This window comes from Periplaneta americana, chromosome 8, assembly GCF_040183065.1.
Source record: "Periplaneta americana isolate PAMFEO1 chromosome 8, P.americana_PAMFEO1_priV1, whole genome shotgun sequence".
Taxonomy (NCBI): Eukaryota; Metazoa; Arthropoda; class Insecta; order Blattodea; family Blattidae; genus Periplaneta; species Periplaneta americana.
In genome coordinates, this window is record NC_091124.1 from 10812831 (window position 1) to 10840176 (window position 27346).

The 27346-nt window shown below is 37.2% G+C and overlaps 2 non-coding genes across 2 annotated transcripts; both read right to left on the reverse strand.

Annotated features, from left to right (window-relative positions):
- Positions 1–16388: 16388 nt before the first annotated feature.
- TRNAK-UUU (transfer RNA lysine (anticodon UUU)) lies at positions 16389–16461 on the reverse strand. The gene has a single exon. It is a non-coding gene; the product is annotated as a tRNA-Lys (tRNA).
- Positions 16462–17234: 773 nt separating this feature from the next.
- TRNAN-GUU (transfer RNA asparagine (anticodon GUU)) lies at positions 17235–17307 on the reverse strand. Its single transcript has one exon. It is a non-coding gene; the product is annotated as a tRNA-Asn (tRNA).
- Positions 17308–27346: the final 10039 nt, after the last annotated feature.

Below are 27346 nucleotides of genomic sequence, written 5' to 3' on the forward strand. Positions count from 1 at the left end.
CAGTGACTTTCTTTCATCTACCACACGATGATAGTACCTGACTGACATGGTTATGTTTCAGTCATGTCGCATAGAGAAACGTAACCATGTCATTCAGGTACTACCATATGGTGGTAGATGAAAAAAACGCACTGTCCGATACTACCCGATGTCCGATACTACCCGACTCTCCCCTATAAGGTTTGGTGCAACTAATGTACAATGGAAATATTAGGACATACATTATTGTAAACATTTTCATTAGGGGCAATATTTTATTGTATTGTATTGCATTTATTAACATTTCATGGTATTCATACATAGCTTCACAGCTAGAATATGGAACAAATCGGAAAACTTAATACTACTATAAAGTCTTGATTTATAGTCACGGTCTGGTTGAAATATATACAGAAGAGATTTACAATATAGTCTACTAGTACAACACAAAGTTTTAGTATCAATTTCATGAAGTGTTGTTTGAATGTCATGAATTCACCTACAGAATAGAAGGCGTGAGAAATTTAATTTGGCCCTAAATAATCTTATGTTTTGAGTTTCATTTTTTATATCGATAGGGAGGTTATTAAAAAATTTTACTGCCATATAACGCACTCCTTTTGATAGCACGATAGACTTGCCGATGGAGTATGAAAGTCACTTTTTTACGCATATTTATGCTATGAACTGTTGGATTAGTTACAAAGTTTTCACGATTACATACGAGGAAGATTATTATTAATGAAAAGATATACTGACAAGCCATGGGCATTATTTGTAGTTTTTTTTTAAATAGTCCTACACGATTCCCTAGATTTGGCACCTACTATTATTCTAATTACTCTTTTTTGTAGCGGGAATATACTGTTACTATCTGTGGAATTTCCCCAGAATATTATTCCAAAACTCATTACCGAGTTGAAGTCTGCGAGGTATATTGTTTTTAAGGTATTGATATTTACTATATTTTGCATAGATCTAATGAAAAACATGCTGAACAGTCCCCTATTTAGATAGTGTTACGCCCATGGGCCCGAAAAAAATTTTGTGCCTCTACTAATTTATTAATGCAGATCTTAAGGCCGGGATTACAATCAGCGATCGTTTGCGTTACGTTTCGTTACGGTGAAGTTCGTTGAATGTTGACAAATGAAGGGCTCGGGGAAAAATGAGCTAACCCACACTTTTATGAAAACTGAGAAAATGTATACAGGGTTAGTTAAAAGTCCCGCACCACCTAAATAACTTTTGAAGCATACGGTTCAGTGACATGAAACTTGGTATGTGGGGATAACCATATACTAAGAACTCAATAATGGTATTACCGAATTTTTTCTACTTCCGGTTTAACCGGAAGTAACTCCAACTCTCTTATTTTAAATGGAATACCCAACATATTTTTTTATTTTCGAATAATGCTCATTAAGAGCTTTTCAAAAAGTGCCCACACTCGATACTTCTGTACAAATTCAGTGTTACTAAGTCAAGAAAACAGAAAAGTGCATCGAATATTAAAATAATAAAAGCACCACCTAAATAACTTTTGAAGCATACGGTTCAGTGATATGAAACTTGCTATGTGAGGATAACCATATGCTAAGAACTCAATAATGGTATTACCGAATTTTTTCTACTTCCGGTTTAACCGGAAGTAACTCCAACTCTCTTATTTTAAATGGAATACCCAACATATTTTTTTATTTTCGAATAATGCTCATTAAGAGCTTTTCAAAAAGTACCCACACTCGATACTTCTGTACAAATTCAGTGTTGCTAAGTCAAGAAAACAGAAAAGTGCATCGAATATTAAAATAATAAAAGCACCACCTAAATAACTTTGGAAGCATACGGTTCAGTGATATGAAACTTGGTATGTGAGGATAACCATATGCTAGGAACTCAATAATGGTATTACTGAGTTTTTTCTACTTCCGGTTAAACCGGAAGTAACTCCAACTCTCTTATTTTAAATGGAATACCCAACATATTTTTTTATTTTCGAATAATGCTCATTAAGAGCTTTTCAAAAAGTACCCACACTCGATACTTCTGTACAAATTCAGTGTTGCTAAGTCAAGAAAACAGAAAAGTGCATCGAATATTAAAATAATAAAAGCACCACCTAAATAACTTTGGAAGCATACGGTTCAGTGATATGAAACTTGGTATGTGAGGATAACCATATGATAAGAACTCAATAATGGTATTACCGAGTTTTTTCTACTTCCGATTTAATCGGAAGTAACTCCAACTCTCTTATTTTGAATGGAACATCCAATATATTTTTTATTTTTGAATAAAGTTCATTAAGAGCTTTTCAAAAAGTACCCACACTTGATACTTCTGTACAAATTCATTGTTGCTAAATAAAAATGGAAATGGTGTAAGATATTCCTAAACCCTGTTATATCATTCCTTAAATGGTTTCTATGATCGAGTGACACATTGTAAAGCAGCTGAGGGCTACCAATTTGAACACATAATTTAGAAGGTGAGCTAGCTTTGTTTTGTTTTTGTTAAGGAAGGAGTATTTTATTATTTTAACATTCGATACACTTTTCTGTTTTCTTGACTTAGCAACACTGAATTTGTACAGAAGTATCGAGTGTGGGTACTTTTTGAAAAGCTCTTAATGAGCACTATTCAAAAATAAAAAAAAATATATTGGGTGTTCCATTTAAAATAAGAGAGTTTAAGTTACTTCCGGTTAAACCGGAAGTAGAAAAAGCTCGGTAATACCATTATTGAGTTCTTAGTATATGGTTATCCTCACATACCAAGTTTCATGTCACTGAACCGTATGCTTCAAGAGTTATTTAGGTGGTGCGGGACTTTTAACTAATCCTGTATATCATACTCCATATTAGTAGTTTTACCGTCTCCCATCATATGATATTTGTAGCAGTAAAAATAATTCCGCTATATCGGCAGCTTTTTATTCTGAACGAAAATGATATTAATTCATGTTAAAATGGTGGATGGTAAAGACGAAATGTAGTGTTCTAGTGATACAGGAAATGATTTTGACACCGATAGTAGTGTTAATGATCCAAAATTACACTGAAGATTCTTCTGATAGTGGAGAAGATTCACCATAAGTACGTTCAATATCATAATTTCGACAAAATATGTTTTGTGATTTAACGCCTTCTTCCCTCAGAGATGATGTAACCACTGATGATTATAGCTTTAGGGAATGAACTATAGCCATCTTTAGTAATAATTATTATTTTATAAATGACTGCACTTATTTTGTAATTAAAGCGGTCATATTTGTTCTATTCATTAATAATTTAAGCCCTATAGACTTCTTCAGAATTATCTGTTAATTATAATTTAGGTAGTAAATTCATCCTGACTAGATTCAGAATTCTGTTTTTGAGATATTAATTTCATTTTCTTTCTTGTGTTTTGAAATGAATATTTTAAATTAATTTATTTTTTAATTTATTTTATTTATTTAATCTGACAGGATTAAGGCCATAAGGCCTTCTCTTCCATCCTACCAGATGCACATATAAATACAAAAAAGAAATACAAACACTGATGAAAGTAATACATATTAAATTAAAGCTCTATAGAGGGTCAACAGAGTCAAAAGAACGCTATAGAGCTCTCATCGAGCTAATACAAGGAAAAAGAAAGAAAACAGAAATATTAATGATGATAGTAATAACTGATAACTGATAATAATAATAATAATAATAATAATAATAATAATAACAACAACAACAACAACAATAACAACAACAACAACAACAACAACAACAACAACAACAACAACAACAACAACAATAATAATAATAATAATAATAATAATAAATACATTACATATTAATTGTCAATTTTACAACAGCATAGTTAAGGCTCATTCACAATGAAAATTAAACATAACGTAAACATTAACATAAGCACATAAACATATGCCACAAACTTAAGTAGCCAAAGCCCATTCACAATGAAAATTAAACATAACGTAAACATAACACGTGTGTGGAAACAAACATACCGAATCAACAAAACTACAGAATCTATTACATAAAAATGGAGAATTGCACAATGACTGACGATGTAGCTATTCAATTTATGTTTCTAATAACTACAATGGCATCAGTATATGGCTTTCAATACTTGAAATCAAAGAAACGGAGATGTAAAATAATCAACTTTTCGTCATATGATTCCATGTTGCGCGCCTAGCTATCATCACGGCCAATAGATCAAAATATTGCCTGTAGGCAAAGCCCATGAGATGTTAAACAAAAAGTGAAAACACGCTTTCCGCTTGTGTACTGTTTCCAAATCGCATAAACATAAGCAGGAAAGTTTGGAGTTTGCAAACTTTCATGTTAACGTCTTATGATTAAGATTAAGTTTATGCTTATGTAATTCATTGTGAATGCTTTCATTAAATAACATGGACACAAGATTTTATGCTTACATTATGTATATGTTTAATTTTCATTGTAAATGGGCCTTTACAATATTTACTGTATGTCATATGTTAAGCCGAAGTTGCGCAACCTGACAGGTGTTCAACAAGCAATTCCATGAACTAGAATGTGATTTTTTTATTTTAAATTTGAATTTTGATATTGTCCGACAGTCTCTGACGTGGTCAGGGAGAGAGTTCCAGAGGCGTGGAATAGATAGCCTATGCTGAAAGATGATGAGTTGAAGTATACTGTAGAGCAAAGTCCTGTGTAAGGTCCAGTAGGTAGGATGAGGAAGCTTAATGTTGAAAACTGGCGGTTAATTAGAAATCTAATTTGATTTAGCCGACCTGGTGTTGCATTAGCTTTGACGCCAAGTTTTGGGATTTTTCATGAATGTAAAAAATCAGCTGCAGTTAGAATAATTCGAATAAAACTATTTCAACTATTTATACGTAATGCTGCTCGATTTTCAAAGAACGGCTATTTTTAATTAATTATTCCGAATATCTGAAAATTATGGTATTTTGTGGCACGTTGCATTAAGGACAACGTCTGGCAACACTGTCTGATTACAGAGAAAATCAGTGTTGCCAATTCAGCGATTTTTCCGCTAGATCTAGCGTTTTTCAGTGTTAGTTTAGCTGGTAAAATTTATATTGCTGATGTAGGGATTTAGCGGGCATTTTTAGCACTCACAGCGGCAAAATGATATAAGTTTACATTGACTATTACACTCTTACTACGTCATACTACTTTTGATCAATAAAACGGTACGAAAGGACGTATTTCAACCAATCATGGCTGCTTATCGCACAATTTTATCGCGTCCGTAGCATTTGTTTAATTTTATCGCGTCCCTAGCATTTGTTTCTTTGTTTGCCAACATTTGAAACTGCGCTGGTCTGGACGTCAAAAATATATATAAAATTACAAACCACTCCAGTCGATGCACAGCAGTTTCAAATATGACTCGCATTGGCATTCAAGAACAAGAATTAATAAAAATCACTTATCATACCTATGCATCTTCTGAAATCCGATTTACAAATAAATGAAGAGCACCATTCGGAAATCCTGAATAAGTTGAATACACCATGTAGGCCTAAATCAACGAGTTCCACTTCTATTACGCACACATCCAATATAACATCAATTGAACCACCAACCACATTCAAATTTGAAAATTGTACATTCAATAATTATTCCTTTTAACATTATTCATTCGGAAATTCTGAATAAGTGAATACACCATGTAGGCCTAAATGAACGAGTTCCACTTCTATTACGCACACGTCCAATATAACATCAATTGAACCACCAACCACATTCAAATTTGAAAATTGTACATTCAATAATTATTCCTTTTAAAATTATTCATGTTTATTTTTTATGTCATCGTCGTTAATTAAAACTTTTCTAACACTTGTGTATATTAGTTAGGTTATGTTATAGCTTCTGCTCTGAGAGGATAAAAAGAACTTCTGCTATATGATATTATGGATAGTCACGTATCAGAGATTGTTTAATATTAAGATTTATTGAATAGTAATCATTGCAGTGTCTGTATACAAACACTACTGCCATCTAGCATGCATCTAGCATAATATTTGTAATGTTGAGATGGTACAATAATACATTTGAAGACAGTTGTATTTTCGTAAGTCAATTAATATTTTATTGTATTGGAGTACTTCGTTACTTCTAATCTTTATATACTTTCTTCTAATAGTGTAATAGTCAATTAAATCCCACTCGAGTTTTGATTTTCTCTAGATAAATCAAAACGTCTAGTGAGATTACTGTTGATAATATAGCAATTTAGCTGTTTCTGCACGGTTTCATACTGGGTTTTTAAGAATCGAGTTGGCAACACTGGAGAAAATGTACACGGATGAAGGCAAAGACGAAAGGTGTCCGAAGTTTATTTCGAACTTGTGAACAAGATTGTTGTTCCTTATAATTGTGTACAGGGACGTTAAAGACCAAACTGAGGGTAAGAGACGTTAATTTTCCGGCTCTGATTGTGTAATAACTATTCCCGGCATATCAGACAGTTAATCTTCATGGGAGAGGCATTATGCAAGCAGATTATCTGAAACTGTCGACAAGTATCATTACCTAGCCTTTAAACTGTTCCAACATGGCAACTGTGTCAACAATAGCGTCCTCCTGATCCTGAAACTCGAAACTTTGTCCAACCGTCGATATCTGAGTAGTCTGCAAAGTTGGTAGCACTTGATTCTATAGCAATATGGTAGTACGAGTTTGGTGACAATGGAACATTTCTGACTATGTTAGGAGCTCTGTCTACGTTATTGATATGGGTGTGATTTTATGGTGATTATTTTATCCTGGTTTCGGTGATAAAAATGTTTTAATTTCGGTGAATATTTAGTAAAAATTAAGCAATTTCGCGCATATTTCGCACTCTGAAGAAATTAAAAAATAATGAAGTAATATTTTTAATATAATTATTGAAACAATTCCTTTGAAAATAACAGAAAATTGTTTGGATCATTAATTAAATTCATAATTCAATTGCATTCGACTGTGAGAAGGTGAAGATGACAGTTGTTGCGGGAAAGAAAAATAAGCATTGTCTGCTAGAGCTACTCCTTGGAAATACTCGTATTCCCTGAAACTATGTCTACATCATTGTCAGAAGCATGTAACGCTGAACGATCAACAATGTAGAAGTGTTCACGTATATTTTATAATGAACAACATTTTCACGTTTTGTTTAGAAGAAGGAGTCATTTTTCGTGCGAATTCTCCATAAAACCTGTTTTTTGTTGAAAACATCGTGATTATGAAGCAATTTCGTACATTTTTAAATAAATTTCGCAAAAATTCGCGGTATATTTCACTTAATTTTGGACCTTTATTAAGGGATTTGAATTTTTCATTAAGTTTTTAACACATTTCGCGTATATATTAATGCAAAAAAAATCACAATCTGTAGTTATTGAGCAAGGCGTGGAATTATAATCACGAATAAGTCTATGGGAAGCAATGATATAATAGTCTTTATGCTCGACCATGTCGAAATGTAGTAATTATACACCTGGTAGTAGCCCTTTAATGCACCTCATTAAAGTACACCTATTCATTATAATTCAGTTGTTAAGCCAATGAGAAATCACCTTTGTACTGATTGTACCATTATAAAACCGCAAGTATCGATTATTCTCGGATATGCAATCGAAAGACAATTAGCGAAAAGTCACGGAGGCTGGAAATCCAATACTGTCGCAGAAGGTTATGTTATGTTACTATAATAATTAGCGTTAATTGTAAATAATATTCAAATAAATTCAATTTGTCATCTCGTTTTTCTACGCCAATTTCCAGGTTATATCAAGCCTAATCTTCATGTTATTCTCTAGATTATATCAAGATCAATGACATTCGTGTTTCGGAAAAAATCAATACTTTCGCGTCTGCGCACATCTCACAATTCAGGTCAGTTCCACTCCTCACTTACATAACCATAACATGTATACTTCTGAATAATTTCAAGTTAGAAATATGGTCGAGCATAAAAAGTCGTATGGAACTTGCCTATAATGGTAATTAAGACGCTCGTATGGAAATTATGAAACTCGCTTGCGCTCGTTTCATAAACAAACATACTCGCGTCTTAATTACTACCATTATAGGCTCGTTGCATAATGTACTATTATTAAATTTAATCAAATATGTACAAATTTCAGCCATTTTTTATTTATTGTGGAGACCTGAATCAAGACCTCGCAAAATGAGAGTGATTGTGAAGTACGATGGAATGACGATGATATTGGTGAGAAAAACGCCCGTTTGTCCACTACAAATTCCTTTATGACTTAGTCTTAGACGAAGATCGAACCCGGATCGCCACGGTGAAAGGCAGAGGCTAATCACTCCGACACTGTGTGGGAAATAGCGTAGTTCAGCATCGTGATACTATGTCAGGCTTGCAGAACAGGGCGACAATTGTGGCGTTGCGTCACTCATCGGAAACGTCACGCATCCCTTCCTTCTGCGTCATTGACTTGGTAGAGGAGGGGATTTGTATTCAGTGTATGTCTTCTGTGATTGCGTACGGGCCACAGATACGTCATTCAACTCCGGTGGACTGTGGACGGGGAACCAACGCGCTTTCCCCATGCTTTCCACCCCTCTCTCGCCAGTTCTGTAACCCTGCACTAGGTAGCGGAAGAAATCCCGTTTTATTGCATGAGATCAGAGAATAAGCAACTTGGATTTGTGAAAGACAAATTATGATTTGGTGCCAATGGCTATTATTATTACTATTATTATTATTATTATTATTATTATTATTATTATTATTATTACACGTTTATTATGCATTCGTGAAAAATTTAGAAATAAACTTTGAGAAATGACGAATGGACACGACTCATCATAAGTGCTACTTAAGCTGCCAAAAATTTATGGAGGATTGACATTCCAGAAAGAATCTCCGATGCCAGTAATGTGAGGAGAAGACGAGACAGGACTTTTGCAATTCAATCCCTTGAATGGGATGTGCCAGAGAGGCAAGTTTTCTTCCTGCTAATACTAACGTTCCTGACGGCGGCCTCCGTCACACTTCAAGGGGGACCGCACACGTTAGAAACCGCTACAGCATTAACTTCTATGGAAGTTTCACGCATATATCCTCGACATTTATCACTCTCGGTCATCATACATATATGCATACAGACACTGAAGAGTAAATGAGTAAGTGGATGAATGAATGAGCGAATTGAAGAACGAATGAAAAAATAGATGAAAAGATTAATGAATTCAAGAATGAATGGTAAAAGGGATGATATAATGATTGAATTGAAGGGTGAATGATTAAATGGGTGAATGAATGAATAGGAGAGTGAGTGAATGAATGGATGAATGAGTAATTGTGAAGTGATCGAATGAATGGTTGAGTGAATAAATTGAAGAATGAGTGAATGACTGGATAAATGAATAAATTCGAGAGTGACTGAATTAATAGATGAGTGAATAAATTATATAGCAAATAATGAATGGATTAAATAATAAATTGTACAGTGAGTGAATGAATGGATTAATGAATAAATTGGAAAGTGAGTGAATGAATGAATAAATTGTATAGTAAATGAATGGATGAATGAATGATTTTAGGGTGAGTGAATGAATGGCTGAGTGAATAAATTGGAGAATAATGAATTAAGGCATAAGTAAATAAATTGTAGAGTGAGTGAATGAATTAATGAATAAATTGGAGATTCAGTGAATGAATGAATGAATAAATTATAGATCGAGTGAATGAATACCTGAGTGAATTAATTGATTAATCATTTTAATTGATGAGTGAATGAACAAATGGATACACGAAAGAATTAATCAATTAATTAATTGAAGAGTCAATGAATAATTGAATAGACTAACGATGGAATTGAAATGTAAGTGAAGAAATTAATGGTTAGATGATCGAATTGAAGAGAAAATGAGCAAATGGATGGATGAATGAATAGATGTGAGTAAGAATGGATTAATTAATTGAAGAGTGAATGAATAAGTGGATGCGTGAATGATTGAATTGAAGAGTGAATTAATAAGTGGATTTAAAGAATGAATGAATGAGTGAATGAATTGAAAAGAAACATAAAAAGAATTCAGACAAATACAGAAAGAACAAAAAAGAGAAAAACAACACAAATTAATGACAAAGAGTAGGAGAAAAGGAGGAAAAAAAAAAGAAAAGTGCAACAATAGTGTTAAAAGTCAGTAAAATGGAAGGAACGAAGAAAGTACGCCTGAAGGCGAAGAAAGTAATACCAGAGAAAAAAGAGGAACAAATAGGTTAGACAGTGTAGAAAAAGAAATAAAACGGAAAGATTCAGGCAGTGAATTATAAAAAGATGATACAAAATATAGAATCAATAATTATTGATATCAAACAAAAAACAAACTGGGGGAGAGGTGGAGAGAGAAAGGGTGGTACTACTTACATTGTGGTCTGCCTTATGCCGACCAGGAAGGCTGCATGCATCGGAACAGCCTCTTCAATGCCCGGTCACAACGCGGTGATAGTCTTTAACCAGTGGCTGTCACCGGAGCGGGGCAGATTTGACTGATGCATCTGCCAGCTGCAATGTTTGTCAACGCAAATTGTATCTGAACTCAGATACTGCTGTGAAATGGGAAAGACAGACACATTTTACTTAGGTGCTGCTACCAGATTTGTGAAAATAAAGCTTGCCTTATCGTATTACGCCGTCCTCTATGGTCTGGTGCTTACCGCGATTGCCATGGGATCTGAAGTTCGGGCGTTGAAACTCACCTGATTTTTAAAATGTGGAGTCACCGACTGAGAAGGCTCAGAAAATATTACCAGCTTATCAAGTTCAAGATTGTAAGGAGAGATGATTCTATAGGAAGACGTCTTCATAAGACTGTAGATACGTCTGTAAGAAAAGTATCCCGAGACACTATAGGCGTCTAGCAGACAAAGAAATAATGTACAGTAGTGGCAAAAAAAAAAACGGATCGACGGAATAATCAAAGTCCCCGAAATGAGCCACTGCGTATGCCACGCCCACATTCACAAGATAGCGAGTAATCTATTGAAATTGTAGTTTCGACTGCTGACGTAGCTCATTTCGAAAGCCATTAGAAAATAAGCTGGTAAAATTCATGTTCTTGGAATAATACTGTAAGTTAATTAAGTAGCAAAATTCGCTGTAATCGAAATGTATTGGGAATAAGTTTGAATAAGGAACAAAAAATAGTTTTCTTCCCAGGCAGGATTCGAACCACGAAAGTCTTAGTTACCAATCCATCGTGGCTCTGGAGTGAACAAGGCTCTGAAATCAGCTACAAGGGTCGGTCCGGTTTTTTTTGCCACTATTGTACAAGACGAGGCACTAAATTATAAATCTAAATAGCGATCTACATAATTTGAATGAGTCGTCTGAAGCCATCACCGCTAGATGGAAATGCTATCAAGATTTCAAGGTGATCGATTTGCACAGAAGCGAAACAAAGCAGAACGTTTTGCAAGATGAAGGCATTTCTGCACATGTACACCATTGTCTAGCAGCGCTTTGTTGTGCGATTTTTCTGGAAGAAGGTCTGCAAGTAAAGGATATTCATAAAAGAAAAAAAATGCTGCCCGTGCTAGCATTGCCTGTCATGCCAAGCAGTCTATAATTGGGTGCAGAAGTTCTCTGAAAGTTGGGCAAGTATCGAACACCGAGTCGGTCGGCCAGTAGAGATTGTCATGATACAATCGTTTAGCGACTTGATCTGAACAGGCAGGATGAAGGGGACGATTTGCTAGCCCGGATAGTCACAGTTCAGATAGTCTTGGGTACCAGCCTAAGACAAAGCGTGCGTCAATGCTCGAATCAATTCGTCAGTGATACATTCGTGCAGAGGTGCCGCCTTTTTCAAACTGCTGCTTCTTTGCTTCGCTTGTGCTAACATTGATAACATTGCCGTCTAGCAGTGATAGCTTCAGGAGCCTCATTAAAATGGAGGTCGTTACTTCTATTTGTAACTTACTGACTCTTCCCTTATTGGCTAATATACAGAGAGCGTCAATAAAATATGAACGATTTTATTTTGTTAATATGAAGAAGCTATTACTCTTTTGTTCATGGTATTGTTGGAGAACAAAATGTGAACTTGAGAGTTTATATTGAAATGGTTTTAACAATTCTAGAACCGTCTGTGAGCTGAAGAGAAACGTGGAGAACTTCATTGAGTCTATAGCTGACGACATATGCCAGGGAGTTGACAATTTTAAAGAAAGTTTAAGTCATTGTATTGCCATTCGCGGTGGCCATTTTGAAAATGTTATTCATCGTGCGTGAACATGTGCAGTAATTTATTGAACTATATAAAATTAGTTCAAGTTTATTAAATATTAAAATCGTTCATATTTTATTGGTACTCTCTGTATATGTACAATAAGTCGAAATACTTATCGCCTTTATAGCTGAGATGCAAGAGCTCTGACTTAGTACGACTGTGGACCAGAGTTGAAATCTCGGCGAAGGTGGAGTCTTATTTGTGATGGACAAACTCAAGGTTGTAAGTGATTTTCTCGGGGTCTATCTCTCTTTATTTCATAAATATCTCGGCTTCGTAAAACATGGCAAAACTTATTTAAGACCTATGTTTTTGCGGCATCGATACGAAAGAATTGTAGGTGGCAATGCTGCTGAAATCAAGACTATGCATAAAATGCATCTATACGGTTCAACTTTCCTTTCAAGTTTAAGCATTCAAGCAATGCATGCAAGAGTGAACGAAGTACATTCAATTGTACATGCTTTTTTTTTACTAAAAATGAGAGTGCATACGACTATTGAAAGCTACCCATCGCCAGTGGGTATCTTGTGTGTGTTTCGTTCAACAGTAGCATGTAGCTAGCAGCTGATGTTTTAGGCGACCGTGAAAAAACTGACAATTCTTTTGTTTGGTGATGGTGCACATTTTAAACTGAAAATGGCGCCAAGTACGATTATCTTTATTGAATATTATCGCAAATATGAGTGCATATATACAGGGTGTTTAAAAATATGGGGCATAATTTCAGGTATGTAGACAATCAAAATAGTTCATTACAACATGTGTCCGGAAATGCTTCATTTCCGAGTTATGACCTTCACAATATTGAAATTCACCGGAACGTTTTTCTTTCCGCAGGTCGTTGTCATTACACAAGATGTTCAAAATGTCCACCTCCTGCTTGAATACAGACCTCACATCGATGTCTCATTGACCTGCGAACACGATCCCAAACTCCAGGAGTATTGCGCATGTCCTCAGAACATGCCACAATTCGATTCCGAAGGGATTCCAAATCAGGCACCGAGACGAATAGACCAATGATTTTAAATGGCCCCACAAATAGAAATCGAGAGGGTTCAGATTAGGTGAGCGTGGAGGCCAAGCAATTGGGCCACCTCTACCTATCCATCGATCGATCAGGAAACCTTCGATCCATGTACCGGCGAGCCGTACGACTGAAGTGTGCAGGAGCGCCATCATGCAAGAAGTGAATGTGTTGACGATTGATCAGTGGAGGGTCTTCTAAAACATGAGGTATGGTGTTTTCCAGGACGTTTGTGTACGCCTGCCCCGTAAGTCTGTTTACAAGTACATGGAGTCCAACTAATCGATCACCAATGATACCGGCCCACATGTTGAGGGAGAACCGCACCTGGTGATGAGATGGAACAGTTGCACGTGGGTTTTCATACGCCCATACATGCTGATTGTGGAATTTTGTTATGCCATCTCGTGTGAACTGTGCTTTATCTGTAAATAATACTAAGGCAGGAAAGTTCGGATTTACACCACACTGCTGCAAGAACCACTGACAGAACCTAACTCGTGCAGGGTAATCTGCTGGTGACAGGGCCTGTACACGTTGCAAATGATAAGGATACAATTGATACTCTTTCAACAGTCTCCAGACAGTCGTATGAGGAACATTGACTTGCAACGCTACCCTTTGTGTGCTGATAGAAGGAGTCATGTTCACAGCCTCCAGAATCTCCTCCTGTACTTCTGGAGTTGTAGATCTTGGTCGTCCCCTTCCCAAACCATAAATTAAATTTTCCATAATCGCACAGACGGTAATGGAGACGTACAAATGTCTTCCTATCTGGACTTTGTCGCTGTGGGTACCTCTCCTGGTACAAACGACGAGCCAGCGCAGCATTGCCGTCCGCCTTACCGTACATGAAGTGTATCTCTGCCAGCTCTTGATTTGAATACGTGTCGCACAGTCTAACGCCTACACAACACTGAATGTAACCTTCGCCTCGGAATGAACTGTCAGAGTGCCCTCTTAATGTCTCCTTTGACGGCAACGACCTGCGGAAAGAAAAACGTTCCGGTGAATTTAAATGTTGTGAAGGCCATAACTCGGAAACAAAGCATTTCCGGACACATGTTGTAATGAACTATTTTGATTGTCTACATGTGGGAAATACATACCTGAAATTATGCCCCGTATTTTTTAAACACCCTGTATATCTTCAATTACCTCATACAAATAAGAATTAAAATTAATTGTTTTGAGCAACAAGGAGATATTTGAAAATCTGTGTAATTTTTCTCCTAATGAAAGATAAGGAATTGGCCACCGTACCCCATTATCTCCTGGCCTAGTTGCCTCATGAGTGATACCTTATTGGTGTTACTTATGAGATTCAAACCTGTCTTCGGACAGTTGACTAAATAACAAAGAAGAAAGAAGTTCCTACTGAGACATGAAACATAAACAAAAACGAATCGTGTTTAAGACAAGAATTGATGAAGTATAAAATGAAAGAAAAAATAGAGAAGTAGTGTTGAAAATTTACAGATATGATTAGAAGAACACGACTGAGATGACAGATTATCCAGAAAAGCGCTGGAATCGATAGAAAGAGGAAAGTGACCAAGATGAAAACCAAGACGCAAATGGCTAGACCAGGTTAAAATGGACGTCGAAAGAAGAGGAGAAGAATGGTATGAAACAGTTGGAACTCAACTTGCAAGAACAGAGAAAATCGGAGACCTTATAATAAAAACTAGACCCTTGAAAGAAGACACGATCTAGAAATAGAAGAAGAAGAAAAAAAGAAGAAGAAAACAAACCCAACTCCTTAGACCACGTAGCTAAGGCGCGGGATAATTCAGGATCATAAATCTATTAAAAAGATAAAAAAATGTAGCGTACATTCATCATGGCTCCATTTTTTTTCCGAAAAACTGAGCTTTTCTTTAATGCTCTACTGTTGATCAAACACATGATATTTTAAATTTGCTTCTCAGAATATGAAGTTTTTTCTTAGTGATCTTTGTTTGCCTAACGAGGTAATGGCGATCATTTGTAGGCGATAATTCTCAAAGAAAGGAGCGATGGTGAATCCATGTTTGCTTTATGTTAAATATTCAAAGTATCGGCAAAAGTTGAACAGAACATTTGCACGGCTGAGTGGCCTGATAGATTACGATACAGTTTCACGTCCCTCCACAGACCTTCTCGACTCTTTTCAAGGTGTGTCCGCTTTCAGAGTAACCTGACGGTAGTGCTAATTCATTATTTAACGAACCTTTGAAGTTACAGTGTTGACGAGACGACATTGCGAAGGGGTGATGGGGTGAGAATGGCAGGGGAAGCGACGCACTGGAACGAATCCTGCCTCACGGCTTCTTATGTAGCATTACAGTGTTGTCCGGATGAAAACATAAGTTATTCAAAATAAATAGTTATATATCTCTGAAAGATTTTATTATACATACTTCTGACTTACACACTCACAGAGGGAATCTCCAGAAGCTTTATCAAAACCCGCTCAAGAGTATAACCAGATGGTGACCTTGATCTAAATGAGTGAACTATGAATAATTTGAATAATTTCGAGGGAAAAATTGTTCCGGGGCCGGGTATCGAACCCGGGACCTATGGTTAAACGTACCAACGCTCTCCCAACTGAGCTACCCGGGAACTCTACCCGACACTGATCCAATTTTCCCTCTATATCCACAGACCTCAAAGTGGGCTGACAACCGTCAAGCAACCAACATTTGAGTGCACACTAACTCTGTGTGACTTTAAATTGTGGTTTTCTGTTACGTACAGTGACGTGTATTATGCAAATTAAGCTTTCAGGTATAACTCCCTTTAAAGTTAATTTGAATAATTTCGAGGGAAAAATTGTTCCGGGGCCGGGTATCGAACCCGGGACCTTTGGTTAAACGTACCAACGCTCTCCCAACTGAGCTACCCGGGAACTCTACCCGACACTGATCCAATTTTTCCCTCTATATCCACAGACCTCAAAGTGGGCTGACAACCGTCAAGCAACCAACATTTGAGTGCACACTAACTCTGTGTGACTTTAAATTGTGGTTTTCTGTTACGTACAGTGACGTGTATTATGCAAATCAAGCTTTCAGAAATAACTCCCTGTAAAGATAATTTTAATAATTTCGAGGGAAAAATTGTTCCGGGGCCGGGTATCGAACCCGGGACCTTTGATTAAACGTACAAACGCTCTCCCAACTGAGCTACCCGGGAACTCTACCCGACACTGATCCAATTTTTCCCTCTATATCCACAGACCTCAAAGTGGGCTGACAACCGTCAAGCAACCAACATTTGAGTGAACTATGTCGATACTGCAGGAGAAATTTATGCTTGTTGTGGCTATCCAATTTAAAGTCTGTTAAGAAAGAAAGAAAGAAAGAAAAACACTAGAGTTCCTGACAACTCACTGAATAGGAAATTGACTAATTACGATGTTTTGACTTTCCGTTTGATTGCCTGATTTTGTGATTAATTAACTGATATGCATATTAACTGACTGCTCTACTGGTTAAATTGACTGTCTGAATGACTACCATCATAATTGCCTGACTGGTTGAATGAAAACAGATTGACTGATTAATTAGATAATTAACTTATCAGCTGACTCATCTCACTGACTCACTTATTGATTGGCTGATGAATTACAGATGTGAAGGATTCCCACCTTGCTTTATATAGACTACTTTTCTATGTCTGCAGTTTCGTTCTTTACGTTACAGCAATGTACAGTAACATCTGAAGGAGTACCGCCTTGATTGAAATACTTTCATACGTCGTAATGCTCCGACAAAATCTGTCATTTTAATCTTCAGATATCAATCATCTACTAAGATTACTTAAAAATTATGGAGTAATTACTTGACTCGTTATACATAAGAAATTTTAAGTAACTTCTCCAACGAGAATAACTATTCTCTTGCAAATCAAGATTTCAGGTATAACTCCCTGTAAAGTTGATTTGAATAATTTCGAGGGAAAAATTGTTCCGGGGCCGGGTATCGAACCCGGGACCTTTGGTTTAACGTACCAACGCTCTACCAACTGAGCTACCCGGGAACTCTACCCGACACCGATCCATTGGATCCGGGTTCGATACCCGGCCCGGAACAATTTTTCCCTCGAAATTATTCAAATCAACTTTACAGGGAGTTATACCTGAAATCTTGATTTGCATAATACACGTCACTGTTCGTTAACAGAAAACCACAATTTAAGTCACACGGAGTTAGTGTGCACTCGAAGTTGATTGCTTGACGGTTGTCAGCCTACTTTGAGGTCTGTGGATATAGAGGGAAAAATTGGATCGGTGTCGGGTAGAGTTCCCGGGTAGCTCAGTTGGTAGAGCGTTGGTACGTTAAACCAAAGGTCCCGGGTTCGATACCTGGCCCCAGAACAATTTTTCCCTCGAAATTATTCAACTATTCTCTTGTTGAGAATTTGCTTTTATAGGTCATTTGTTATCTCATGAAACGAAATGCATGTGTACGCTGTAGCTTAAAGTAAGAACCTTATGGTGAGGATATGAGAGCTAGCTGCAAGCTGAAGCGTAGGGAGGAAGGGAAGCTTCTCAGTCCCCTTTCTGCTTCCCCTCAAGCGCAGGTAGGTTTCGCAAAATAACGAATGGCTTATATCAGAGCAAAGAATAATTTCTTTTTATTCATTATTCAAGTCCAGTAACCACTCAAGTATTTCGAGTGATGAGTAGTTGGTCTTCTTTACATATTATACTCCCTCCGTTCCAAAATATGGTACAGTAACAAACAAAACAAGTTTGATTATTGCGTATGAGCGCAAGAAATGTTTCGCGGTGTGTTATTCTGTTCAGTAGTGAAGGGGCTATCAGACAGTGCAGTTGTGAATGTTTCTAGTCTTCTGTAGTGCATCAAACTATAAAAATTTAAATAGTTCATTATGAACAGAAATCAAATGGGCACCTTCTGTGGTGTTGCAGAAAATGTAACACCAACCCAGTCAATGTTGAATAGAACATCTAAGGCACAAGAATAATATAAAAACGGGTTCTAATTTATTGCAGTTTTATATTAATTTGCCTCTCTCAAAACAATGATTTTTTTTCTTTTATTAATTTGACATCACACAGAATGAAATATGTCTTATTTATTAGTTTTTCTTTTGTTAATTTATCAAACAAATAAGTATCTAGAAGATGTATTAAAGTTACATTATATTATTGAGGACTTTAAAATGTATCTATACCATATTTTGGAACGAATAAAGGACATCTTTCTATACCATATTTTGGAAGAGAGGGAGTATGTCTCATTGACTTGGAAACTTGATGATTGGATGACTGATCACTGACTAAGGTATCTAGCTCAGCCAAACAGTCAGTGAGCAGTCATCCAATCATCTAGTATTCGGGGAATTTCCTTGGGGGCTAAGGCGGTGAGCACGAAGAACTTAAGCTTACATGCTTACTGCAATTAATGTCGATTGTATATAAAAGTAGGGATTTTAATCTCCTCCTGTCCTCTGGACCTATTTTGCCTGCAATGGCGTTGACTTTACCTCAAGTAAATAGAGACTGACTGGCTAACTGGATGATTGATTGTCCGTCCCAGGCATCTGTAGAGTAACTTCACCCATATAGGCCTATGGGGGCAGAGTCTATCTGTGTATTGCGGGCAGCATCAGCTTGAATCCTCTAAGGAGTAAGATGCTCATGGTAGAAGGTATAGCCTGCTGTTCTCCAACCAGGAGATCAACCGTGAAAGGAATGTGCTTACTATTGCGTCATCTATTGGAGCGAAGTAGATAGACAATATTATCGTTATGTCAGTTTAAAAACCATGCGCTCTCCTGCATATGTATGGAGAGATTAAAAGACCAGGAGATTAACAGTGATCTAATTTTGTAACTAGGGTAGTATCAATATGTGTGTGTCAATGTTATTGTTTGTGCTGTGAGAGCTAGCCAATAGAGAAACGAGTACCCACGTGTGTGACCTTATGACATCTTATGACATCAAGATTCATTCACAGCATCACCTCCCTGTGTTTCAGTCCGGAAAGGCTTTCTCGTGGTTGGAACACAGTAGTCGCGACGCTGTTATTCCCGGCGTGACTCCTCCTCTTTGATTACGTCTTAGGAAGTGAAGGCTCTATAAAGTCTAGGTAGGTAGTATCGTTCGCCATTTTTGTTCTTTCGTTGCCGAGCTACCAGACGAGGAATCTATTTGCCACACCGTTAAACATTATCATGTCGTAGCTCCTATGATAATAAATCAAACGCACTGTAATTCAGCAAATAATTGATCGGCAAATAACGTCCTCGTGTGCTTTCTGCGATCGCCAACGAAAGAGCCAAAATAGCGGGTGATTATATTAAGTATTTATCCAGCATTAGGAAATGCATGACATCTTCATCAGCGAATCACAAGACGCACACGTTTAAATGTAGCTGACCTACAACGTGATTGGCTGCGGGAAATTAGAGCGACGGGACTATAGAGTAGAATTCAGAAATTATCCCCTCCCTGCAAGCGATTGGTCGCTTCGTTCAAGCAATACCTCCCCCCAGAGCAGTCATTGGCCCTAGTCCTCCCACATACCACTTTCTACTTCACAGATGCCCGGGACAGACCATAGTTAACTGACTGGGAGATTAAGGCCCAATTGTATAAAACTCCCTGACTAAAGATCAACTTTGATCGAAGATCGAAAAGTAAACCGAGTTCAGACACTTTTTCTATTGTATAAAACTTTTCTGCGATCAAATTACCTTGGTTCAAATGCAATCTAAGTTCACGTGAAAAGGATATGGCAACATCGCATAAACAGGTGAAATACGTGATGCGCGGACCATGTTCTACAGGTTTGTTCAGTGTTGCCAATCTAGCGATTTTAACTCTTTTTCAACAACAATTTCTTTTAACTTTTATATTGCTTAAATAGGGATTTAGTGACCTTTTTAGCACCCCATAGTGACAAAATTTAATCTTTCTTTGTTGATAATGAGAAATCTAGCGACTTTACAACTACTTTTTGGCGACTTTCCGTATTACACTCTGTTGGAGACATTGGTTTTTTTTTTGTGCGATGTAAATAATGGCGGACAATAAGAAGAAGGTTGACTGTTCTCCAAGTTGTTATCATGTTATGGTGTTTGATACTGCTAAACATAATAAAGCTGTATAAAACGACAATTTTCATTTAGTAATACAGTTAATTGAACATTTATGAATGTACCTATCATATCCATTAATTATTAATGGTTGTTATAAACATAATATAATTATAGGTTATGTTATTTGATACTGCTGAACAGATAGAGCCTTATAAAATATAAGAATGTTTGTGTATTAAGGCAAGAAATTGAAAGAAATATATGTAAATGTACCTAACATATCTATTAATATTAATAATAATATATTTTATTTGCACAATCTGTCACTCGTATATTTCAAACAGAAAAGAAATAACTGAACTTGGATCATCTAACTTAATCGGAGAAATTTCTTCAGTCAAAGTTGACTTTAGTTTGAGACAAATTAATCTCAGATTAGACTTTTTACAACACAAAATTCCAAGTTCAGCTGAAACAAGGATCAATTTAACCTCTGATCTAAGATTAAATGGTTTATACAATCGGGCGTAAATAATTTCTTAGCTGCTCTGCAAGACTGTCTGGTTTATTGACAACCGTCACACCAGAGGGTTTTGCTGCATTAAAACTAATTATTAAGCTATTTTGCGGTTAAAGATCTCACCAGGATTTTAACAAGCCTTCTGGCCACATAATCTCGTGTATAACGATCTCTGGGATCCCCCTACCTATAAGTAAGTTGACCGAACCGTGAAATTGACCACGTGTGCTCATCCTGGGCCGTGCCTCTATTATCTGTATTCATCTTGACGTCGTTGCGGTTGGCCACAAAGAGGAAAATTTTCTTTAAAGAAAGGAGAACTAATACGACCGTTGTTTAGGGGGAATTTTTCAGTGAGGTCAAAATATTTTTTTTATTTTAATCTTCGTTCCTTTCAGCACATAATGTACGGTATTCGGTCTATGCCTCCATATTCTGTTTTCGGTAGTTTTCTTACTTTTTGTGTGGCATTTAGTCTCGTCATTGTATTTTTTTTTTCATTGGGTTATTTTACGACGCTGTATCAACATCTAGGTTATTTAGCGTCTGAATGATATGAAGGTGATAATGCCGGTGAAATGAGTCCGGGGTCCAGCACCGAAAGTTACCCAGCATTTGCTGGTATTGGGTTGAGGGAAAACCCCGGAAAAAACCTCAACCAGATAACTTGCCCCGACCGGGATTCGAACCCGGGCCACCTGGTTTCGCAGCCAGACGCGCTGACCGTTACTCCACAGGTGTGGACTCGTCATTGTAAAACCATGAGACAATCTTTTATGAATTTTTTAATTACTGTTTTTATAGCTTAATAAATTTCATTTTTGAATGTTGTTAGACATCGTTAGAGCTTCTTCAAAAGTACTTGTTCGTAAACGTATGTTGAGTAGTTTACGAGGTATTAAATGTTTTAGATGATGACAGTGCGAAAATCATAGATGATTTTGATATGATTGCCATTTTGGCAATCTTCAAGATTTTTGAACGATTGTTTTCTAGCATGTACGAATACTCTTACCTCTCAAAATACAGAGTGATTTATATAGAACTGACACATTTCTTTCATTAATTGTTTCAAAAAGAATTGTGCTAGCGACAACTTATTATACCTAAAATGAAGAGGAATTTTGGGAGATTATTTACCTCTATAGCAAATGTTGAAAATGTCCTCCATCCTGCATAAGGCACAACTCAACAAGTCGTTCCATGTTACTGGCCACTCGTTGGAGGACTCTGTTGTTAGCTTGAATCTCCTGTGTGATGTTGTGCTTCAGATCGTCCAATGTCTGGGGACGTGTGACGTAAACCCTGTCTTTTAAGTAACCCCATAGAAAGAAGTCCGGCGTTGTCAAATCCGGAGATTTCGGTGGCCACAGCTACTCAAAGGGCATACCAGAGAGAATTTGGTGTTCGCAATCCTCCCAAAAGAAACACAATACTGGGACTGGTAAACAAATTGGAAACAACTGGATCTCTGGTGAGTGAAAAGGGCAAGCATCGTTCATCTAGGCTTCCTACGGTTGTTGTTGACGTAAGAGCACGACTGGAGCAGTCACCCAAAAAATCATTAAGACGTTTGTCGCAGGAGACAGGGTACACCTACTCAATGTGTCAGAGAGCCTAAAGCCATATATAGGGTTACGGTTGTTCATCAGCTACAGAAACCAGATAAGGAAAAAAGATTGAATTATTGTCGTTGGTTTCAGCCGTTCATTGTGCAAAATCCTGCCATATTATCCATCACATGGTTCACAGATGAAGCATGGTTCCATTTATCCGGTTATGTGACGACCGAATAATTTCCAGGAACCTGTGGCCACCGAGATCTCCGGATTTGACAACGCCGGACTTCTTTCTATGGGGTTACTTAAAAGACAGGGTTTACGTCACACGTCTCCAGACATTGGACGATCTGAAGCACAACATCACACAGGAGATTCAAGCTAACAACAGAGTCCTCCAACGAGTGGCCAGTAACATGGAACGACGTGTTGACTTGTGCCTTATGCAGGATGGAGGACATTTTCAACATTTGCTATAGAGGTAAATAATCTCCCAAAATTCCTCTTCATTTTAGGTATAATAAGTTGTCTCTAGCACAATTCGTTTTGAAACAATTAATGAAAGAAATGTGTCAGTTCTATATAAATCACTCTGTATATATTATTCACTGCTATAGTCGAATTAGGAGCGGAGCAATGTGAAAAAACAAATCTGACACCACGGACGGTGAGTAATGCGGAAATCTGACTCCGATATATAAGACCTTTTACACCAAAAGCTTCCGACATATGGTGGTAAGCTTGAAAATTATCCTTATATGATAGTCTATACTCATTCATTCATAGTGTTCCGCCGAAGGGCAGGTCTTTCACTGCAAACACAGCATTCTCCAGTCTTTCCTATTTTCTGCCTTCCTCTTAGTCTCCGCGTATGATCCATAGGTATATCTTAATGTAGTCTATCATCTGATATCTTCTTCTGCCTCGAACTCTTCTCCCGTTCATCATTTCTTCCAGTGCATCTTTCAGTAGGCAGTGACCCAGTCAATTCCTTTTTCTCTTCCTGATCAGTTTCAACATTATTCTTTCTTCACCCTACTCTTTCCCGGGTTCGATTCCCGGTCAGGACGAGTTGCCTGGGTGAGGTTTTTTCGGGGTTTTTCCTATGGATGAATATCAGGTAACTTTCTCAGGAGATTGGAACCCCACTCATCTTCGCCACTTCCTTTCCTCCCTCATCATCCTTTCCGTATCATTCAGTTTCTGGTTTTTCAGATCACTCTACCGGCGGCCTCCCGAAGCTGCTGACTCTCTCGACCAGCCTCCGTGGAATGTAGTTCAGAGATGTTGGATGGCTTCTGCAATGGCACCTACTCGGGGGAGGAGTTTTGCCTCGGACCGACAGGGGAGGTCTTGGTGGACGTTGCCGAAGCAGGAATGGTATATGGATTCTGTCGGCTGTAAGGACCGGTCGTTAAGGGAGTCATGTGGTTAGGGCGGTGCGCGTAGGGGATCTGTGGCATGCAAACTCATTCCATATCGAGGGTTAGTGCAATAGATCTCAATATGTCGCAGTGCTGGGCATCCGTGCCCACCTCAGTTAAATTCCATTCCATTCCATTCACCCTACTCTTTCCAACACAGCTTCATTTCTTAATCTGTTTGTCCATTTCATACACTCCATTCTTCTCCATATCCACATTTCAAATGCTTCTAGTCGCCTTTCTTCACTTCTATGCTGGGCAACTTTCGGTGCTGGACCCCGGACTCATTTCACCGGCATTATCACCTTCATCTCATTCAGACGCTAAATAACCTGAGATGTTGATAAAGCGTCGTAAAACAAGCTACTAAAATAAATTCTTCACTTCTCTACACTCCACGCAAAGCACTTTACTAGTCTCTTCCTTAATCTTTTTCCAGAGGTCCGCAGAAGATGCTCTTTTTTCTATTAAAAGCTTCGTTGGGCATTGCTGTCCGTCTTTTGAATTCCTGGCAGCAGCTCATGTGCTTACAATACACCCCAAGTATTTGAAGCTTAGAATTCGCGTGTTTACCTTCTTTACTCTTCTTCCTATGAGCATGGTCTTCGTCTTGTTGAAATTTAATCCTTATATATATATATATATATGTCATAATTCGTAGCTTTATTATTTAAGTCTTGCGAAACATAGTCTAGTGTCCACACCTGTGGAGTAACGGCTAGCGCGTCTGGCCGCAAAACCAGGGTTCGATTCCCGGTCGGGGCAAGTTACCTCGTTGAGGTTTTTTCCGGGGTTTTCCTCAACTCAATATGAACAAATGCTGGGTAACTATCGGTGCTGGACCCCGGATTCATTTCAGCGGCATTATCACCTTCCTTTCATTCAGACGCGAAATAACGCGAGATGTTGATACAGCGTCGTAGAATAATCTACTAAAAAAACATAGTCTACTGATGGTGTGCAGAACTGAACTGTCATAACAAAAACATCTGCGATCCTTAGATTCCTCGTGATCGAACCGCGGTTCCTATTGTTGTAAAGTCGTTATTTTACCAACGTGCTAGGTTGGGTTAGCTTTCCTCAGGAGTCAAACCCCCAATCTCCTAAATAAGCTTCTCTGTGGGTTGTCCTTACGCTAGATAAATCCTATACCACTGTAACACCAATAAGCACCGCATAATGACCCTTGCTGTCCACACAATTAAACCATATAGCGCACGGTAACCTTGGCAACAGGTGCCAACATGTGGTCCAGCAGCAATACAGAGATCCTGAGCACAATTTCTGAGTCATAAGGTTATGTACCCCTATCTCGAACTCGACTTCGTCTAGCATTGCAGAGTCTCGAGATTTTGTTTTGTAATACACTTTCCTTAGAGAAAAAATATCATACAAGAACTAAATTGTAACCATAGATGATATTATGGAACGAGTAAAATCGTTTTAATTACATAGGCTACATACATCTATATATATAATTTTAACTGGTAATGGGAATTACGAGAAAACGGCTGAATGGATTTTAATGAATGACCTCTCATTTTGAAACTTGGAACCCAAAGTTTTTCAGAAAAATAGTACTGTAGTTTTCAGTGAAATGTCAATTTTCCTACATCATTTTCCTATTTTCCAAAATCCATCTTTCGTCAGTTTTGAGAACTAATTAATTGCATTTCAGAGTAAAACAAAACACACACTACAATAAACAATAGACTATTACACGAAGGCCATGGCCTGCACGATTGATGACATATTAGAGTTTAAATTCAATTGGTTATTAAAATCTTCAAGACTTGCTAAAAAATAATTTACAAGTTTGATTCTGCGGTGTGTAATTTTCTGAGTATAGCCGTGTATTGGATATTAAAATCTACAAAACTTGAGGTGGTTTGATGACATTATTACCATCAGAAATGAAATATTGTTATAGTTAATGCCATGATGCGACTATTTTTCATTAATTATACATATTAATGCTATATTGATGATATGAAAGTGAAACGTTGTGGGTTATATAAGTAGATGTAGAGAATATATGAAATTAGATCTTAATTTTTATAATTCACTGAGTGACGGCTACGTAGTATATAACTACAAAACTTACGTAAAATAATATTGTTATTAAAAATGAAAATTTTCATAGTTATTAATCAAGTGGGGTTGGGTCTTTTTCATATACTTAATGGTGGTATGATGTAGATATTTATATGCATCATTCTCTTCAGTATTGGCTCGAGAGAGCGCAAAAATACAGTTCCTAAGGAAAGATCAAAAGGTATTACTTACTGATAAAATAAGAGGCCTACAAAATTTTTTAGTCTTCCGGTCATTTCAGCAAGATCTCTTACCAGGATAAAATGATTTTACCCTCTACATTTCAAGCGATACCAAGATGCTATGCCTATTGTTCGAAAGCATAGCAAACCTGGCTATTTTTTTAACTTTTACCTACAATCCACAATGACCTGAAATAACTGTTGCTTTACTCCCACATTAAAAACCCACTGATCATCCTGACATTGTTACTTGCGTTTTCGTGTTGAAACTCAAAAACGTAGGTGGATAAGTTCAAGAAAAAGTATTTGGCATAAAAACATTCAAAGGGAGTATGTTTCATTATTATAGAAGCAAATAACTTTCAAAATATCTGGTATTCTTCATTGAAAATAAATCTGAAAAATTTGTATTTCAACGTCTAATGAACTTAGTTTGTAGCATTTGCTGCACAAGCCACTAGTAGAATGTAAACGATATAAACTGTCAAAATTATAAATAAATTTAGACTTCGGACTTTTAGGCTCGTTCAGCATAGGCTGAAACATACGTTCTTTAATGCACCTCGTTTTAGGCAATATTATCGCTCGAGAGTTACTCGTGTTGCATACATTTTGGGATTTTTACATAAAATTATTGCAGTCTATCCTATTCGAGCCTAAAAATCCGAGGTAATGCCGCATTACTTATCGGCCTAATGTTTTAAAAGTCCTTTCTATGGTGTCGTCTATTGTAATATACTGTATTAGAATTTGCGTACTTTCCGTGACGCATCTGCAGTATTGTGGTAAGATGTATTGTAGCTCAGATAACGGAAAATACCAACTTTTTCAATGGTTACGTCATTTATAATTTTATTGGCTCGTCCATATCCTTTTTCCTCAAAAGCCATCGCTTTTATGAGTCCTACACAAAACTCCTTCAATACATAACATTTATTTTCTTTCTGAATATTTATGCAAAGAAAAAGTGATTTACTTTTCCACTGGTTTATTGCTTCACGAGTTTTTACGACCGGCCAGGAAATGTACAGAATGTCTAATGAAACTTCGTATTGCGTTTCGTAGCCCGTCACTTGTTTATCTAGTATTGTTGTAAAAAAAGGAAAAAGAATGCAATGCCAAAAGCGTTGCGAGCTTGTTTTGAAATGGCGGCGTGATAACATTAATTTGACGTGAGAGCAGCTGCAAAAGGCGGATTCAGCAGCTAATTTTGAAACAAGTTACGTAACG